This window comes from Chroicocephalus ridibundus, chromosome Z (genome assembly GCF_963924245.1).
Source record: "Chroicocephalus ridibundus chromosome Z, bChrRid1.1, whole genome shotgun sequence".
NCBI lineage: Eukaryota > Metazoa > Chordata > Aves > Charadriiformes > Laridae > Chroicocephalus > Chroicocephalus ridibundus.
In genome coordinates, this window is record NC_086316.1 from 63,063,427 (window position 1) to 63,080,291 (window position 16,865).

The window sequence follows — 16,865 nt, forward strand, 5'->3', positions numbered from 1 at the left end:
AAAATAAATTCAAAAATGTTCAGATACCCAAACAATTGTTATTTTAGCTTTTTTCTTTTTTTTTTTTTTTTTTTTTTTTTTTTTTTTACATTTATATTGACTTTTCATATTAACACTACATAACAACTACACAATAACACACACACACCCCCTGTCACTACACAACCTAAGCCCAGGTAGTTGCAGCTTACTGCTCATACATTGCCTTTTTGCTCTTTTTCTGAGGCAGCCCTAGAAACTAAATTCCATACGGACAGCTAAACTATCCAAGTAAGTACCACTACAACATTTCATCAGAAGAATGGTCTCTAATTGTATATCATTAACAATGCTGCTGAGATTAGCATTAGATCTGAGCTTCATTTCTGATGTTCAACTTGATTGCATATTCTTTGAGTATTTGTAGTGTTACTAAGAAAACACTGAGAGAAATAAATTGATTTTTGAAACCACTGTGCTCGAGTCTTACTCATTTCTTCTTCCCAAAACAAAAAAAGCCATAGAAATTCAAGAGTATCTACTATGACAAACTGAAGTTTGAAGGAAACTGTAGGAGCCCCTCAAACCTTCATGGAATATTAAAAAACTGAGCTTTTCTAACAGCCACGACACTGATATTTCAGTATTTCAACAATGATGTTTTGAAATGGCTAAAGAATTCCTTTACATTACGGAACACACATGTTTGGGTTTTCGTGTTTGTCACTTTTAAGTTAATACATAGCTGGGAACATGAAATATGTATCCCAATAGGATACTGAAGTGAACTCAATGCCCCACTAGCCACCATATCCCCCTTTTCAAAAAAAAAAAAAAAAATAAATAAAATCACAAAAAACAACTATGCAGTAGAAATAATCACAGCTACTGTGCAGCTAGTAATCACAGCTATTTGGTACAGCGAGCTGCACCAAGCTACTTCAGAACTGCTTTGCTTTCAGAATCCATTAATTTAATTTCTACATTTTCTTTCATTGTTGCTGTGAAAAAGATCCATGGAAACAAACAGGACAAATTCCCGACTTTCTATACAAAGAAAACAATGAAAATTAAATACACAGAGCAACCAGACTAAGAGATGGTAAGCTGGTGGAAGAGGTATAAAATCATACTAAACCGCTTATGCTTCAAGTTTAGTCCTTTGAGGGATTTTGTCTGGGTCTACCGTACAAGTAAATGCTGTGTATCACATACTGTCAACATCTATTCAAGCAGAAAGGAAGAGATACTGTCTTAATTCCTCCAGTTATGACAACATAGTCAAAAGAGATAAACCAGTGTAGGGGAATGGAAGGGAAGAGGCATTGCTAGACATTTGCCCATAGGAAGCAACAAACCTTTTGGAGCAGTAAGCACAGCTGAAGCAGTGTAGCAACAGCACAGCTTCTTAGCTCAGTGGAGAATGCCAAAGCACACAAAGCCTACAGCCTTGTAGACTACACAAAAGGCTGGAAAAAGCGAGCATGTGCACATGCTTCTATCTTCTTAAGTATCTGCTGTTTGTAGCAATGCCAGATAAAATATGCAGATGATTTTGTATGTTTTAAACTGGTATTTTATAGTAAGCCTCAAAATTCCACTCACTGAAGCGTTAATATTCATTAGCATTTCCACAATCTGAGCAGTACTATTAATAAAATCAGAGCAGATGGAAGCTGCTGTCATATGTTGGGGTGGGGAGGTGTGGGTTTGTGGGGGAAAGAGGGGAGGGTTAGCAATAACAACTCCTTCACAGAAATTCATAGAGAAGTTCGGAAAACAAAATTGTCTATTGGGTATTCTTTTTATTCATGAGAAATACTTGCCTCAAGAAATCCTTACAATACAAGGCAAAAGCAACTTAGTGCCATCTGCACTGGCATCACTTAATACAAAAAGCTGATTCTGAATACGTGTTGCTTTTCGATAGAGCTTGTAACAGAAAACTGAACTTTATTTAGCTTCTTAAAACTTTTCATGTCCTTAAATACGCTCTCTACCTACAGAATGTTAGTAGACCAATAAGAGGGAAATAACATGATGCAACGTTTGCCAAGGATTTATATCAGCAAACCTGAAAGAAGGACAGTAAGAGACCCAACAAGCATTCTCAAGCACCTTTTACCCAAGTTTTTCAAAAATACACTTATCTTTCCAACAAAGTAAAAAGAATTACCTAAAAAAGCAGTATAAAATGCTAAACTGCATAAGCTAAAACATTTAACAGTGGGCATAGAGCTTTAAAACAGAAATATTTCTCTGCAACTTAGTTTCCCCTGTACTCCCCATTCTATATATGCACACCATTACATGTAAATACATACCATTCACTTGGCTCTTCAACAGATATTTATAACTAAGAATTTGCCTTCAGAACATCATGAGAGATGATGCAGAAAAAATTTCAAGTGCTATGCAGGTGATTATTACAACATAGGAATAAAGAAGAGGATTTCTATTTTAACATTTGGTGTAGTTGCTTCAGACGTACTTACCACTGTGTTACTTTTTTCTCCCTGCTGCTTCTTCCCTGAGCTTTCAAAGACAACATTCTGTTTAAGAGAAAGGTACAAAAATTTTAGTCAACTCTAGCCCTACTAGATAAGAACAAAACTATTACATTGTATTGGATATTTATTTTGCTATCAGGGTTTTGTTTTTTCTTTTTAAAAAGAAAACTTGTACGTGTGTGAACAGTAGCTTTAAGATTTCAGAGAACGTGAAAGACTTTAAAGACAGTAAGAATTAGATATGTACTTCTGGGGGAGATTATTTTGGGGGTGTAACATAGTATAAAACACTGCTTTTTATCCTACTTCAATCTTGATTTCATAGCATTCTGCCTACCAAGTTGTTTCATTTCTAATACATTTTAATTGCTGTGTTAAATTATTACATCTCTCATACACAATTCTAAAGAAAGTTAAGAAAAAAATAAATCAGAAATCAACAGAACACGAAAAGAGCACACTTCTGAATCACTAACTTTAAGAATTTTTTTAGAAAGTTGCAACACATTTAATAAGGCATATCAGATCACTGACTTTATCTTCACTGAATTAGAACAATTATAAACAAACAAGAACATTCAACACATTCAACTGAACACATTCAAAATTAGTGGCTGGACGTATGGAAAGGATAAATTTTGCCTCCAACTAAGAAAGAAGTAGAAAGTATCTTCAAAGGGATTAAATGTCACTACAGTCAGACAGATCATCTAACTGAACGTGAACAGGCCTGGACAAGCTTGAGAGGTGGCTCTGTGCACAGAAACTCATGAAGTTCAACAAGGCCAAGTGCAAGGTCCTGCACACAGGACAATCCCTCCCAGGCTGGGAAAGCAGCCCTGAGGAGAAGGACTCAGGGGTGCTGGCTGATGAGAAGCTCAACATGAGCTGGCAATGCGTGCTCACGGCCCAGTATTCCGGGCTGCATCAAAAGAATTGTGGCCAGCAGGTCTAGGGAGGTGATTCTGCCTCTCTACTTCACTCTGCTGAGACCCCACCTGGAGTACTGCGTCCAGCACTGGGGCCCCCAATATAAGGATACGGACCTGTTGGAGCAGGTCCAGAGGAAGGCCACAAAGACAACCCAAGGGCTGGAGCACCTCTCCTATGAGACAGGCTGAGAGAGTTGGGGTTGTTCAGCCTGGAGAAGAGAAGGCTCCGGGGAGACCTTACAGCCCTTTCCAGTACCTAAGGAGGCCTACAGGAAGGATGGGGAGGGACTCTTTATGAGGGAGTGTAGTGATAGGACGAGGGGTAATGGTTTTAAACTGAAAGAGGGGAGATTCAGATTAGATAATAGGAAGAAACTCTTTACTGTGAGGGTGGTGAGACACTGGAACAGGTTGCCCAGAGAAGTGGATGCCCCATCCCTGGAGGTGTTCAAGGCCAGGCTGGATGGGGCTTTGAGCAGCCTGGTCTAGTGGGAGGTGTCCCTGCCCATGGCAGGGGGGTTGGAACTACATGATCTCTAAGGTCCCTTCCAACTCAAACCATTCTGTGATTCTATGAGGCCATGTAGAACAGTTAAGGAGCTGAGTGAGGCAGACCTGTCCAATTTGTAGTACCTAGAAAAAAATTCACATTGTGGGTAGCACAGGTAGTAGCTTCATTCAAAGGATTTACCTATAAATTGAACTATATTTCATTTCTTTCTAATAAAAACCAGAATCAGCCCATTATAAAATCATCGTAAATCTGTCCTCAAAAAAATCCTAAACCAGATTTAAAATCAAAAAATTGTTCCAGGAGGAATGAAAAGACACAAGCAGCAGTAAAATCACATAATGATGAACTCTTTAGGAAGTCAGGATTTTCACATCAGGGTTACACTATGACCAACTTTCATGTTACATGTCCTTGTTCCTCATTCAGGAGTCACTGGTGTCAGCTTCTGCATTTGTACCAAATGGACTCCAATGCACTATACTGCATAAATCTATTAATTTATTCTCAGTAGAAGGACTACCAGGACACAAAAATGGCAAGGGGAAAAGTAAGACAGGTAGAAGTTACACTAAAGCTTCAAATCTTTCAAGTTTCTTACTAAAAAAAAAAAGAAAAGCCTCTACCAGCTTAGTCAGCCTCAGAAATAACAGAAAAGCAGCACTGAAGAAAATTTAAAAAAAATCAAGAAATCAAAACCAGTAAAATTCAAACTAGATTCTGAAACCTAGGCTCTTAGGAGAGAATGTCAAACTGCCATGGCTGCCTGCTTCTTTCCTTTCCCATAGCGCTTTGCTATTACTGAAAAACTATTTAATCTTTACAAAAGCTATTCATAGGCACTGTACATAAGCTCCCAAATAGAAGAAATGCAGGTTTGCAATAGCTCTGCTAGGATAAGCAGAATTATCCAGAGAACACAACAGTGCAGGGCTGGATCTGACAGCAGGAAAGCCAGGTGATTGGGCCTCTGGAAAGAGAAAGATGTAAGGTCAAGACTTTGCAGGCAGACCATTCAGACTAGAAAAATGATCAAAGAAATAGCTAGCCCCATAATCATCACAAAAACAATAAACAGAAAGGGATTACTCTTGCATCATTTCCTGACACCTGTTAGGCTGCCTCTGTTGAAATGCCCAGAAGAATAAAATCCATGGTAGGGAGCCATTACCAAATCATGAACTGTTTGCAGACTTCCAAACCAAGCACTTGGAACTCATCTGATCCCAACCATCCAGAGGAGAAAATAAAGCAAGGGGTATGTGTGTGCATGGGGGGAGGCACCTGGCTATTTCAGGTCATTCTGCTTTGGAGATTAAGCACCTATATACTGAACAAAAGACACCAGTTACAGAATCGGACAAGAACAACGAACTCACTGCAACCGGTGTTACCTTAACTTCACTTGAAACTGTGACATTGAGTGAGACAACCTTAAGCCTGTTATCAGAAGGCAATAGCTAAGAGCGTGCTGTAAGTACAACTGTAAGCACTGGTGAGTCTTCAATAGCAGAAACCCTCCCAGCTTTCACACATTCACATTCCAGGTCCAGTTTGCAGGAAAGCACAATTATCTCCCAAAGAAAACAGACCAGGGTATTCAGAAGAGGCCAAGGTAGCCACGCAGCTGGACCTCAACTAGCTCAGATGACCACTTTGCTATTTGTTTTGCGGAAATGGTAACAGATTCTTTAGATGACTAGTGATACATTACCCTCAAGGTAAAAATATCTAATGAAATCTTATATAACCCCTACTCTAGCACATGATATCAAACACATCAGACTCAGTATCTGTCAGGTTCCTCCAACCAAAAAGGCACAGCAGAAGAGCCTAGCACCCAGCTTAAAGTACGGCAAGACTACCTGAGGGAACCATCACATGTTCATCCTGTTCTTACTCTTCCTTGGGTATAACCCAACTGCTGCTAGAAAACACGTGCCAGATGGACTGCCGTTCTGCTCCAGTGCAGCTGCTCTGATCACTTTACTGTACTCTGGAGGCTCCTCACATCTCTTAAGTATTTAATTTCCAGCTTACCACTGATTTAGATGATTGAGGCCTGCAACTGACTCAATAAACATCTTTCTTACTATAAATTTTCCACACATTTCACCGCAAATCCTCAGCATTCTTTCAATTGCTTATTGGAGGACTTTGAATGGGTATCGATGCACCCACAACACTAGTGGCAAACTTTCACACAACAGATCAGGAAACAGGGTTATACTTCAGTATACTCAATGACAATGAATAACCCCCAAGCATTTTTTACTTTCTCCAGCCTGTTTAAAAAAATAAAAATAAAAAAAAGAGGGCAGGGAATTCAAAACACACTCTTCATTTAAGGAAGGGCTGGAAATAAGTATCTTAAAAATCGATTGCTTCACAGACAGTTCAGGCAGCCTTTGGCCGTAAAAACCATCCTCCATCTTAAATAGTGGAAACAGTAACAACAGTGAATTATTTCTTTATATAATTCCAGGAGAGCACTGCAGAAACCAGATTATCTATGTTTGCCCTTTAAATATACACTCGCATCTAGTGAGAATGTATGTTTAGCTAATAAGAGACTCTAGATTGATCAAGATTATCCATAGCAGAGACACGCGTTAAGCAGAAAGAGATGTCATACTGCATCATTAAAATCCATTTGCAAATCAAGAACAATTTCAGGCCAATGAGATTAATTATATTTTTTTCCTTTTGGAACGGGGACCAGGAAGATCAGAGGTTCTGAAGCAGACCAAGGAAGTACAACTGTATGCACAATTGTCCTCAGTGAAGCAGGTTTTACCTGCACAAGGATGCCCATAACCAGAATATTTTTAAGTATCAGGGAAGTATATACAAATGCGCATAATCATTTCGTACACAACAATAATAAAAAAAACAAGTTTTACTGCCAGTGGTTACTGGCAAGATTCTTATTTGATCACAACCTGGTACACAGGTGAGGAATGTGTGCCTTACAGTGAGCTAGATTTAAAAAAAAAATATGAGTAACATATGATCTTGATTGAGGAAATAAAAGATAAACACAGCTGGCAAAATATTTATCTCTAGATAGCATACCTTTTGAAATCGAGCAGACATTTTGCACAAAGTAGGAAGGTCTGTAGACCACAGACAGTTTAGTTAATCTTGGATTCCCACGCTGGGGAACAGGGAGGGGTGAGGGGAGGTGAACAGGGAGACACAAAGGATTCAGATACCATTCTCAAGAAAGAATGCATCTTGTTTTTCCTGGAAGCAGATGCTGTCACCATGTCTCGCTGTTTCTCGTTACTTCGGTGCCTGAACCAAAGCCAGACATTTAGAGTGAAGCAAAGAAACAATCCGGCTGTGTGGATTGTCTCATTGACAAAAACCTGATAAGCTTCAGGAGCAGCACTTTCTTTCCACTGGTTTTGGGTGGAGGAGGCCAAAATGTTAATTATGATACAATACCTTAAGCGGCATGAGACTGACCTACTTGGGGATTTGTTACCTCCTAGTACCTACGCTGTCACAGCTGTTGACAACCAGAATCCCACAGGAAGAGGACAGCTGATGGTGTACTCTCAGTGACCACACAAAGATTCACATTTGCTTCCAGCACGCCCCAAAATAACCTGTATTTGGCAACATTGTTGGGGACATGCAGTTGAGAAGTGTTCTGCCAAGGAACACGGGTATGCTTATCAACGACAATGAATGGAATGAAAAAGGCACTTTTACAGGTCCCTGACTGGCTAACTTACCATACAAATTATATTTTAATATTAAGAGTTTCATTGTTTTGCCAGAGTATCTACAGTTCTATTCGAAATATTTCTAATTATCGTAAAACTGAATGAAATGCCTAGAGGCTAGCAAAATTAAATTTTGTTTATTACTTAAACTATCATAACAGCACTTTTGGACAAGACTGTTAAGGAAACACATTCATACCTGCACATACGCAGATAAACCAGATCTGCTGAATTTTGTTGTTGTTTGCTTTCCTTTGGGGAAGGTGGTCAAAGAAGGATCTCCAAGGCATAAACGAAGATGGCAAATCTGACCTCAGTTTTTTTAAAGAAACTATTTCCAAATTGTTTCTCTCACCTGTGTGGCTATAGCTGCATAACTGTCACTGCTACGTGTTCTGAGTGCGAAGTGTGGTTTTACCACAAAATAAACATACCAAGATTTAGAAAAACTGCCTAGGGTTCAAAAATCCCCCCTTATAGTAGTGAAACTAGCGCAGAACCGACCAGTATGGCTGAGTTTGATCTCACCAGTGAAAAACTGCTATAATACACGTGGCACCAGATGGGAGGAGTTTCTTAACTCTTAAACTGCAAGGAATCACATATGAATCAAGATGCCTGTTTCTCAAAGTATTTCTTCTATAATAAGAATGAAAGACAACATTGTTATTAAGCTTAAACTATTATATCTACAACACCACCAGAAGGCTTACCTGTTGCTGGTAAGTAATCATATTGCAACTTTTAATTACCCTTACACCCAATATTCCCCCTAAAAGCAGCAAGATATAGCACTATTTTCCACTGTTTGCCCCAAGTAACTAGAATTGCAGAATGATGGAGGCTGGCAGGTCCAACCTTCCAACAACACAACCGCATTAGAGTCAACTTCAGCATTAGATTCAACAAAGTCAAAAGCTACTTTTGAGTTAAGGTCAATGTCAGTATGTACAAAAGGAAACAGGCCACTTGGCTTACATGGAAACATTTCCGGGGAAGAAAGTTGAGATTTAGTGCTCTTCATGAACCATGTTTCTGTGTCTCCACTCTAGCAAAATTATCTACTCAACGTAATTGCTATTTGAGATACTCTGTTTCCAAGTCTTACTGAAGCAGATGAATAATCACACACTGATTCAACCACTCATGAATTCATGACATACAATACTTCATCTCACAGTAATTCCACTATCCTTTTCTACAATGAAAATAAAAGTGTCAAGAAACTCCCTTTATGGAACCAAGTTGGCTTATATCAGTGGACAGAAACGAAATCAGAGAAATCACTATTTAATTGGAAATTATTTCTACTTTACAGTAGGTAACAAATACAATGACCAAACTAAATACAGTATCCACAGACTTACAAATTGTTAATTTCTATAAATCGAGGTTGCTTTGTAGAACAGTAAATGCGAGGAGGTTTCAACGTTACTGTTGAATATATATATATACTGTTGAATATATATATATATATTCATATATATATATATGAATATATATATATATAACAACTGTTATATATTGTTGAAAATAACTCTGCTTAAGGCATCACTGATGTTTACTGGCTCTATTACTGTGATGCCACTGCATTAGCTCAAATAACCAGAGACCAAGCCAGGAATGAAAACATAGAAAATAGAGACATGACACTGATTTTATACTCCAAACTTAATGCTAAAAATTAAGAATTTTAGCAAGGCCTTAAAACCAAGCATTCAAAATATTAATATACCTGGCATCCTTAAACACCGTATTCATTTAATATAGGTTTTCTTTTACACAAAACAGGTTTAGTGATCTATTTTCACATCCATTTGTTTCTTGTCTCTAAAGTACACAATACAGCAGCATCCATACTTCAAAACACACGAAATAAACCGTGCACAACAAAAAACTACCTGAGGTCTCTGGTCAAGGAGATACAGCTTTCTGAACCACTCACCTTGACCTCACAGACCATGCTTAGGGGCCACCAAACCAGCAGGTCTCAGAACAGCAACAGTCTTCATCCGATGCACTGTCAAAACTCTTTACTGAGTTACTTTTCTCTAAGTGACACTTGTGCTAACTCACTGACCAGAAGTGAACAGCTGTGCCAAGCTACACACCAAGGTCTAGTTAAGCCTGAGGAAGCTTTGGTGGTGGTGGTAACACAAAGAATACAACTTGAACCAATCTAGGAATTAAAAAGAAAAAGCAAAAAAACCTCCCATTCTTCCTAAATTATGACAAATCTCACCAAACCTTCAGCCATTTCAAAGATTTCCACTGCTGCTACAGAACTGACGATAATTTTAGAGAGGACTGGACATACCTATGTCACATCAGATGGCCAATTAGCACCACAAACAATGTGATATGAGCACTCGGGATAACAAGAGCAGTTGCAAATCCATGAGAAAACTATTTAGATCTGGTGCCCTCACCCTTTGCTCCTATGCGACCTCCTTCCTTTTCAGCCTTTTTTTCTGCCTCCATTCTTAAGAGTTTCCGATTAGCACATGGATCCTAGACAGTGACAGCTCCAGATGGTCAGAGCTTTTTCAGGTCTATTATCGTTAGCCACAGCAAATGTGCTCAGACCTAGCCTTCTTTCATAGCAGCACAGGACAGACTGATGATGGGAAAAATAAAGAGGAATGTGGAAAATTTGGGAAACAAATGACTAAGAGAACAAGAATACTTAAGAGATAGAATATACCACTTTAATCAGTAGTAAGATTTGTAATTAAAAAAATGAAACTGAGTCATACACACATGCTAAACTACACCAGAATGTATACCACCATTTCTAGAAAGGACACAGTCAATCTAAATGAAATAGGTGGTTAACCTGTATGATGCTATTATCATGACCCTTATCTCTCTTTCCCTACTGACATTCTTCACACAAACCCTTTTCCCCCGCTCTAATTCATCACACCCACATCTTTTATTAGATATTGAAATACTTTAGGGAGTGACATACCTAATTTTATTTGCACAGTACTTAAAAAATATGGCACCATGTCTTATAGGGACCATGGGCGTGTATAAAATGGTGGTAGCACCCAACACCCACACTTCTATGAGCAAGATGTCATTGGCTAAATATTGCATTAAGTAGATGCTGACTCATTAACACAGATAACCTGTTATGTACTTAGTATGAGAAACACAGAACTGATCTAGATACTAAAATGAGTATGATTACCAAGCATGCCAGAAAGAACAAGCACAGGGAATAAGAACTTTTGGCAAAGACTTTGGGCATAATATTTAATTGTATACTGAATTTTCCAATAGCAACTTGTGAAACTTAATCAGTTAAGTCCTAGAATGAGTCATCCATTTGAATGACTCCACAATTGTCACAGAGTGTGCACTCCTGTCCTAAAATACAAATGACACGAGATTCACGTCCTCTTGGACAACATTTAAGTACAGGTTTTCAACACACCAGATGAACAACCTATTACTTATACCCCATTAATAAGACGAAAGGTGGTACATTTCTCTCCATTTGAAACCTATGCAGACATGTGCTCTCGATATACCTACTGCATCAGGCAGACACTGTCAGTTATGCTACAGTGTATGCACAAAATTGGATCCTTGAGCTCTTTCAGATTATTAAAACACAGAAGGCTGTGGATACATGCTGCAGCAGAAACCTGGGCATAGGCAGAATTCAGACTGCAAATTTTACGGGTTCTGTGAATGTCTGTGGCACTCCAAGTACATTAATTTCTCTTGTGCCTGTGGCCTTTTATTGCCACTGGCTAGTCCGGGAGATTCTGCAACATAGTTTGGGCTGCGAACCATCTGAGGCTTAATATTTGAATTTATCAAATTATGCATAATATACTAAACTGTTAGAACCAATAACTACCTAACAGTTGTCTGAAATAGGTTAGAAAATGGGTATTAGGAACTTGATGAATGTTTTACATTTCACATATTTCAGAAATATAATTTTATAGCATAATGGAGATTTCAAAATAAAATAGTTTTAAAAATAGCAGAAATTAACAGCAAACAGTTGCTATAATTGTATACTTAATTATAGATCTCACTCTACCAGCCAAGTCATTGTTTGGGTATGTAAATTCCTGAGTTTCCTTTCCTTCCAGGGCAGAGGTGAGCAGTGCTAGCTGAGCAACACTAAGTGTATTTTTAGATGTCATTTTCCCCCCACATGTGTACAGGCATAACTTTCCAATTAACAATTGCTATTATGAACATTTTACTTCGTCCTGCATTTATTTTGCTCCTCACTGCTTTACAAAGTTAGGAGACATCACTGACCAGTTTAATTACAAATACAATTAGCAATCTGAGAACTTGCTTGCAAAATTGCCATTCATAGCTACGAATGAAGTTAACCTCATCAGTGCTCTTAAGATATTAAGTAATACAAATATACTAGGGTGTTATAGCTTAAGTGGGTTTAAAGATCTAAAGAACTGTCAGATACTTTTTATAGTTTCAACCGTCGATTCACTGTCATAACAGTGTATCATTAACTCACCCCTTATGCACATTATGAAAATCTATTCTTCAGTAACAGTGTTCTCTATAAACAAAGGAAGGCATCAGGAGGAATAATACACTTCTATATTCAAAACAAGAATTAGACAGTGAAGCAGGAAGAAAGCAGAATCACAGAGATATGAATTATTTTAAATGTACTGATTTAAGTAGTGATATACTCTCAAGGCAAGTACTGATATTAAAACTTTTTAGTAAGTTGTGAACAACTGCACAGGTGTCTTACTGGAAGTTGAAGTTTCCTGTTTGAATCAATATTAAATTCATAACTAACCGCAACAGCTACTGATTGTGACTAAACATAAACAATGTCAAACTAAAGTGTATTTTTACTCTATTACACTTCACACAGGCATGCACCATCTGCCACTGAGGTATGATCCGTTTCTCCGTGACATTATCACATTACTCTTGAAACGACTAATGCTGCTGCTTAATCTCATGGTTGGAGCCAATTTCTAAACACTAAGCCTTGGCTTGCTGTCAGATCTCGTCACTACCTGCCTGAGAATCAATGATGGAGCAGATTGTCACTTTTTACCATATAATTTGAAGTTAGCCAGACCCCTGTTGCGAGCTAATTTACATTCTGCAAACACTGTTCTGGAAGTGAATTGTTTCATGGATGGAATGGAGCTATAGGATCCCCCAGATTTTTACTATGTAACAGGATAACAATCCTCTTCTAACACACAAAAACAACCCAGGACCACAACACAACTGAACTGAAAAGCAAACAGACCATTAAGGTAGTAAGATTTCTATCATTTGACATTACAGAGCTGCATGGTGATTAATCCACAACTCAGGAAAAAAATTAAGGAACATATGCTGAATTCAACTGATTTCTTTTTGGTAAAAAAAAAAAAAAAAAAAAAAAAAAAAAAAAAGGACCTCTGCAGATTGGACTTGAAGTAACCAATGCAGAGGCAGCTTCTGGATCTGAAAAAACAGGAACACAATTGTTATTTGAAATCCTGGGTAGAGGATGGCAGGGTCTGGAAAAGAACAGGATACGAGTTTGCTGTGTTCCCTCTGATAATGAGGATATAGTGAGGGTTGTTTTGCCTCAATTCTTAATGGCTTTTATTAAACTTAATCTAAACTAACACAGCATAAATATAACATCCAGAAACTGCTGTTTATGCATAGTCTGCAAATCACGAGTACATTTTTCCTTATTCCCAATTTCTCATTCTTTGAAGATACTGCCTGGAGGAATGTGCCCTTCACATACTGATAGAAGCACTAACAAACTGCATGCCCTAAAATGCATTTTGAAGATTATATTCGTGCATCTTCCAAAATCCTTTTGACTGCAGTTACCCATTCCAGTTCACGGTATCTTCCAGTAATATGTGAAATGCATTATTAGATCTGATAGCCAAACAATGGAGATTTTGGGTTTTTTTTCCAGCTTTTAGATACAGCTCCATTCTTGCTTATGAATGAAGAAGAAAACAATCAGATACGAGCTTTAAAAACAACCTGACATCTGTTTAATCTAATATAAAATCAATTCTTCCGGATCTTCCAGATCTTCTCCAACAAGCCAACATAAAATCTGGACAAAGCAATTCAAAGCTTTCATAGCAATAAGGCAACTCACCTGTTTACCTGCAGATTACCAAATTCTAAAGTCTCAGAGAGAAAAACTGACATTTCTTAAAGTGCATTAGATGACATGTCTATGCAATATCCTGTCTAGCAACAGACACTGCAACTAAAAATATAAAAGACACCTTTTCCACCAGGTTGATTTTTAACACGTCAGTCACCTTTGTTAACAGCTGAAAAAGCACTAAAATTTTTTTCTAGTACAGCAAAATCTCAGTAGTAAAGATCAGTAGCGAGATTAATGGACTAATTCCATTCTAGATACCAGCTTTCATTTTAATACTATTAAGAGATCAGAACTGAGACAGACTGATAATGCCACGGTTAAGATCATTCAACACAGTTTTAATGCATGCACACTGTGACAACGCGCATAGCCCAGTTTTCCCATAAGACTATACAAATCTAGAAAATAACTCATTTCAAGTTAACAGTTGTCTGGTGCTCACACCAATAAGAGACCGGGCTAAGAATAAATGCTAACAGCATGATCTATAAATTAGAGACCAGAAGGAGTGCTAGCAGTTAGACAGCAGTAGTGCTATTACCACTCCAGCTAAAGAGATAGAAACATTCTCAACAGCTTCAATTAGACCTGGCAGGCCAGTATCTAAGTCCGAAATAGCAAACACTGAGACAGAGCTTAACCAATTTATCTAACACCCACTAGTTTAAAACTAATGGGTCTTATACTTAAATCTTGCTAGATGTAAAAATGCCTGGGTAATTGCTCCCTACTGAAACCACACCTCTATCTCCAATCAGTTACCGTTTGCTTCAAATGCAGATGCAAAGGAAACCAGAGCTGACGTGCTTCAAAAGGAGCGAAATTTTAAAAAGGAGCCTTTGCTCTCAGTGAAAATTTTCTCCCTTGAAGGGGGAGGGGAATAAAAGAGAAAATAAGGAAATACATTTAAAAAAGGGAAAAGAAGAACTTGGTTGCATTGCTAACATCTCCTACCAGTCCAATGTTTCTCAGAGACCTAGTACTACTCTAGAGGTGATCCTTCCAAGGTCCACAATAACGGTGAAAGCCCCAAAAGAGTCATCTCTTTTGCTTCCTCATTCATTCCATTGTGATCTTTTGTGCTGTTAGTTAATCCATTCCTCTCCACCCTTCCGCTTCTTCCTCTTTTCCAGTATGTTCTTTCCCACCCGAAGTTGCTTCCCCCACCTTTCTAACACAACAGTATCCCTGACACTCTTCCATTTCACAGGAAAGCTCCAGATGATGAGGACCTCTGGGGACGGCCTGATTAAATTCAGTGCATATAAAACCAGAACTTAATCTGAAACACCACCAACAACTGTTCTTATCGCATGCTTTTGTTACATCTACAGAAGTCATCAGTATCTGGTCCATTACTTTTGCCCACAACTCTCCTCAGTTGTTACTCCCTTGAGTTCCTCTAGTCACACTTCTCCCCTCTGCCCCAAACACCTAAAACAAAACCTTAACCACACAACCTGCACCACTTACTACAAAAGTCATTTTTAGGGCACTGCTTCACTGTGTTGCTGGTTTAAGTACCCCTATCTTCCCCCTTTTCTATTAGAGAGATAAGCAGTTTATTTTCAGTTATTTTTCCAATCTATTTCCTCATTCAAAAATCAAGAGGGAGACTCCTATGCAGTCAATAAAGTTAGCTTCTACCACCATCATAAATCTTTCAAAACCATATCTGACAGCATCCACACACAGAGAAAAAAATTAATTCACTATGAATTCTTTTATCTTCCTCCTTATCTCTCACCTTCACAATAATGCGTAAAAATAAAATCCTGACAATTACCAGGCTGCTGATGTGCAAATGTCATTGCTTACCAAGCTAACCAATAACTCCTACAACCACCCCCCACCATCACGTGCTCCTCTATCTATCTAGTTCACCTTAACCTGTCCTCCTGGAAGATGTACAATCTGTTGTCTATCCCACACTTGTGTTGAATCACGATGGGCGATTCCAGTTTGTTTACTAAAACCCCTTTAGGTTACAACATCACAAAGGGCAATCATACTGTTTGGGAAAAAATTGATTTTACCCATGCTGCTCTTAAGCACATTAAAATGCATTACACATGTTACATCTATACCAACATACGCATAATAAAACCCGTAGAGTTATGCTGGTAGAAGCATTTAGGCTTTCTAACTAACTAACCTCCAGTGGTAACAGATACATGCAAAAGGTAAGCAGTGCTCCTTTCTCACAAATGCAACTAGTTCCAGGGGGAGAGGAAGTGAGCACAAGAATAAAACATTATTTCACATGATATACTGTGGAAAATATGAATCCTCTAAGTTAAAATCAGATTGAACCAAATTAATTATAGGATTACAATCCATTAGTTTCCTGAGTCATCAAGAAATTTTAAAAGTGAGCCACTTGTCTGTTGAACAAGCCTACAAAGGAGTCAGTTTGATCATCAAGTTCTTCTCAATTATGAAAGCCTCCTACTTTGTCAAGAAAATTACATATCTGTTAAGTATATAAAAAACAAAGGGTTGGTATATTTTATCTCATTCTCAAGTACCTTAGTGGTCCTAACATTAGCATCCGATATATTTTAGGTGGACTTCCTGCATCCCTCACTTTCTGCAGTCTTTAGCTTCTAACCCGTAACTCATTGCTGTAGATTTTTTCCCTTATTTAATTAACAGATGGCCACTTCTCACTACTATGATACTACCCTGCTTTAGATTTGTTGTTTTTTTAAGCATCTAATAAAACATCCTTTAACTGATTTCCCTTTAAAAATGGAGTAGAAAAGGAATTTCTATACAGATAATGTGGCTGAATGACTTCCAAGTGCTCTTTTTAAAAAGGAACAACTAAATACTGCTGATTAAACTTTATATCTATTACGTGCAATCAAAATAAATTCATAGTCATACTTTATCAAACCCAAAGAGGTTTTAGATACGTAATTGGTTACTTGGCACCTTTCAACATAAGGTGCGACTCCAAATCCTTCTACACTGACTTCAAAGAATATTGCATCCATCATCTTTTTTAATGAACATTTTAGTATCAGCAGTACAAGCCCA

General features: G+C 38.0%; 1 protein-coding gene across 13 annotated transcripts in view; it reads right to left on the minus strand.

Annotated features, from left to right (window-relative positions):
* ERBIN (erbb2 interacting protein) overlaps window positions 1-16,865 on the minus strand; it is a 123,859-nt gene that overhangs the window by 79,295 nt on the left and 27,699 nt on the right. For 12 of the 13 annotated variants that reach the window (XM_063319548.1, XM_063319543.1, XM_063319545.1 and 9 more), the window contains one exon: window positions 2,475-2,531. The exons of the other annotated variant lie outside the window; for it this stretch is intronic. The gene's annotated coding sequence lies outside the window, so the exon portion shown is untranslated. The remainder of the gene's footprint in view (window positions 1-2,474; window positions 2,532-16,865) is intronic. 13 annotated transcript variants of the gene reach the window in all.